At 31.3% G+C, this 3,990-nt stretch overlaps 1 long non-coding RNA gene across 1 annotated transcript; it reads right to left on the reverse strand.

Annotated features, from left to right (window-relative positions):
- Positions 1–915: 915 nt before the first annotated feature.
- Positions 916–3,938, reverse strand: LOC124890229. Its single transcript, XR_007049022.1, has 4 exons — positions 2,804–3,938; positions 1,621–1,841; positions 1,288–1,350; positions 916–1,195 (listed from the first exon to the last, which is right to left on the reverse strand). It is a non-coding gene; the product is annotated as an uncharacterized LOC124890229 (long non-coding RNA).
- Between the last annotated feature and the right edge of the window lie 52 nt (positions 3,939–3,990).

A 3,990-nucleotide genomic window follows, 5' to 3' on the forward strand; every position in this document is an offset into this window, starting at 1 on the left:
ACATAAACCATGTGAGCTATCATGGAGTGCACTACTAGAAATTACCCCTATGGAAATAGTCCAAAAACCATTGCAATATATATAGAAATTGTTGCCATAGAGTTATCGTAATAGTTTTACAAACACTGCATATGTGAGTTTTGCAATAGATCTATCACAATGACTTTTGCAATGGTTACAACAACTGTTGCAATAGGTCTGTCAATTGCAATGGTTTTTATCTCCTATTGAGATAGTTCATATTGTGTATAGAAAAGGTTAAGAAACATTAAATAGACTATATTGCAACGACAGAAAAGTGTTGAAATAACCCTATTGCAATGATTTTTCACTATTAATGGCAACGATTTTTGACATCTATTACAATAGTTTTCAAATCTAATCCAACATTTTTTCTAACTATTGCAACTATTTTAATTAACTATTGCAATGGGTTTTGTCAGCTATTAAAGTTGTATCTAATACCAATTAACATTTTATATGAAATTATCACCCAATAGAGTTATTAAGACTCTATTTTGCTTTTCTATTAGTGAGACAACTTATGTTTAAAGCTAAATAGCTGATGGTCATAATAAATTAAAATACATAATACAGTACCCATTTGGTTTCAGTAATATAGGAAAGGTAAGATTTATGCACTTCATCAGATATACAACTGAGTACCAAAGTGGGAGATATATTGATGTATGTCATACTACTACTAATACTACAATCAGAAACATAAGAGAAGTTATGGTTCAACAGATGGTATCCCACATATACGTAGTCATGGACATTCCATTAGAGAGGAGACAAACTGTACTTGGAGCTCCAATTGAATAGGTTAACATAAAGTGTATTACATTAGTATCATTATGTATCCACAACTGGTCTTTCTCTTGCATTATTAGTACATTAAAGAATTATCCAATATTAGCTATTTAACCTTAAAAAACTATGGTATCCAAGTGATACATATTTCAGTTTTGCTTACTAGTGAAAAAAAAGGCAATCTACACATTCATTTGGAACTCAAAAATCGAAGAAATTTGTAATCAGAAACCAGCATACTGGAAATAATTTTTCTATCTCTGCCTTTGAGTAAGGTATAGTCACCCCATTATTGGCAATACTCTCCACATCGGCAACTAAAATTTGTTCCACATGTTGTAAGTTCTTGTGCCTACCAAGTGTTGCACTGAATGCTTGCAATCTGCAAGTTCATATCTATTAGATTCCATAATTGACATCTACCATGGAGTACAAAGAAATGAATTCAAAAATGAATTAGTTAATTACACAGACCTCTCTGGAGATATGTTGATTTCAGCTATAGGAGTATCATCAGTTTCCATTTCTTCACAGCCACTTTACCAGAAGAATGCAAAAGAACACTTTAGAAATATTAATATTAGAAGAAAACATCGAAATAGATAAAATAAACTAACACTGTATAGATAGATCATCAAGGAAATTAATAATGAGGGATTTGCAATACACTTTTGTGTACTTGATGAAAAAACTTCAGTTATCGAAAGACCACTTACTAAAAAATATACCTGTAGAAGATAAACAAAATATCCCTAAGAAAAAAAATAGATAGTAGCTGAAGCATGTAAAATTTAGTTACTAACTCACCCAACTCCCCTAGTTTTATAATGAGCTGGTTCAGCACCAGCATCATTTTTAGCTCTGCATTTATGAGATGAAGCATTATTCTCAGCACTATGGTCAGTGCTACGATTCTTCCCCAATTCCTTTTCTCTTTATTGCTCATGTTCCTCCATTTCAGTCAGTTCATTATGGTATATGGCAGAATGTACAACTTGAAGAGCAGCTTCTACATAAGACTTCAAAACCTGCAAAAAAGGATGTTAAAAATATGTGCAAAAGAAAATCAATGCATTACAGATAACCAGTCCACATAAAGTTTGAAACTAAAACAAACTCAATAAATGTTTAGTCCTAAGAGGTCATATATGGATAACTTCAATATTTATACAAGACATCGCGTCAAATAATTTCTCACTTATTTTCTCAACTTAAGCTTGACATGGGCAGTTGAGAGATGAATAATTTTCATTAATTTCATGCAATGCAACATTTTCTCTGTTTAAAATTAGATATGGTTGAATTTCATCCAGCATACTCTCAATGTTTCTGCAGTAAGTGGTAACCCTACTGCTGAATTTGGAACATCCTTTACAACTACACCAAAATCTAAAAAGCAAATCAATCCAAAACAAATTCATAAACCACTTATTATTCAAGTTGAAACTACTACATATATTCCATCAAATAAATAATAGAATCATTGTGATCTAAGCTTAAAAGCCAATAGGATAAGCTAATAATAACCTTTGTAATCCTTTCCTGTATACAGAATAAGAGAGATAAACTTATGGCTTTTTGGTTTCTGAGACTGTTTCTGATTATCGAAAAATTCATTACAAACTAAACAATTTCAAAAATGTAATAGTTAAGTTATGTTCCAAAAAAGGCTAATATCTCTTAACATATCATTTCTGACCATAAAATGATTTAAGCAAAATTTCAAACTAAAATAGATAACAAGAGAACTAATCCAAATATCTTCAGGTATAAGCCAAGTATTATATTTCAACATAAAAAAAATTGTGCTTAATCATTTCAATGATTAGCCATATCCTTTATTGGCGATTAAGATAAATTTTCAACTACAATAGGAAACAAAAGCCCAACGGGCATTATATCATTAGATACCCAACTAAAAGAAATTCAAATTTCAATTTCAAATTAACAAAATAATATTAATCAAGGTAAAAGGGAATAAAAAGCACACCGTCATGTTGTAAATCTCTATGAACAAAGTGGGATGGTGGATTACGCCTCACTAAAGTCCAAAGAAGCATGAAATCTGCACATGGTAAAGCTAATGAAAAGAAAAAAACCCAATCATACTCAATCGAAAATAGAGGAATAAGGAAAGTGATTGATATACCTTGAAAGAGGAAAAAAGAGAGGGGCGGTGGAAGAAGAAGAAAAGCATGATAAACATGAAGATGACGATCGTACACAAACTCTAACAATGCTAATTTTGGTATGCTTCTTGCACTCCTATAGTTTCTTTTTGGGGGTGATTTGGATTGTTTTTCCTTAACTGAAGGTCTATCGGAATAGCCTCTCTACCTTTGAGGTAGAGGTAAGGAATGCACATTCTAAGTATGTTGTTGTTGTACTAATTTTGGTACATATTACATAACTTCAGAAGTATTTTATCATTTCCTATTTGCTAAAATTTCTAATTGAAAATATTAACCAGAAAAAATAGACAAATAACTGCTTTGCTAGTATTTGGTTAAAACGATTCACATGATAAGGTTAGAGAGTTCACTTAGAAAAATATGGAAATGATGATAGTTAGATTTTGCTATACGAGCCCAATCATGCTTCAACTAGATGATGGATAGGATAGCTGAGAACATTATGCCAAATTCAGATGTATCTATTGAAACTGGAAGAGAATAATAGTATGATCTTGGCTAAGCAGGAAAGATATTCCTTGGATCAGGTTCAGCACCTTTTTGCTCTAAAAACTACCACCAACCTTGACCAATTGAACATTTAAGAAAATTCCAATCAGATGAGGTAGCAAACAACAGTTGGATTACGAGGAAACCATTTGTTTCAGAACTCAAAATTTGGTAATGGAAATCTTAGGAATAGACAAGCTTAGCTAATTTGGTTTTGAAAAATTCAGTTTGATCATACATGATAATAGTAATAAATACATATTTCTATATTGTCCTAAATGACATTATGAAAGTTAATTTTTCCTATCATAAGTAATAGGTAAAGCAAGACTCTTAAACCAATTGAAATCAAATCAATGGTATCTTGAAAATGCTAAAGACAAATTCATTGAGCATCATTCACCTGGGAAAGGGTTGGAACAAAAGAAGGATCAAATTTATCAAAGTTAATGGGAATAATAGGAACACAAACTAGGCCTACCAAAATGAGTAAATT

Source organism: Capsicum annuum, unplaced genomic scaffold, assembly GCF_002878395.1.
Source record: "Capsicum annuum cultivar UCD-10X-F1 unplaced genomic scaffold, UCD10Xv1.1 ctg14568, whole genome shotgun sequence".
Classification (NCBI taxonomy): Eukaryota; Viridiplantae; Streptophyta; class Magnoliopsida; order Solanales; family Solanaceae; genus Capsicum; species Capsicum annuum.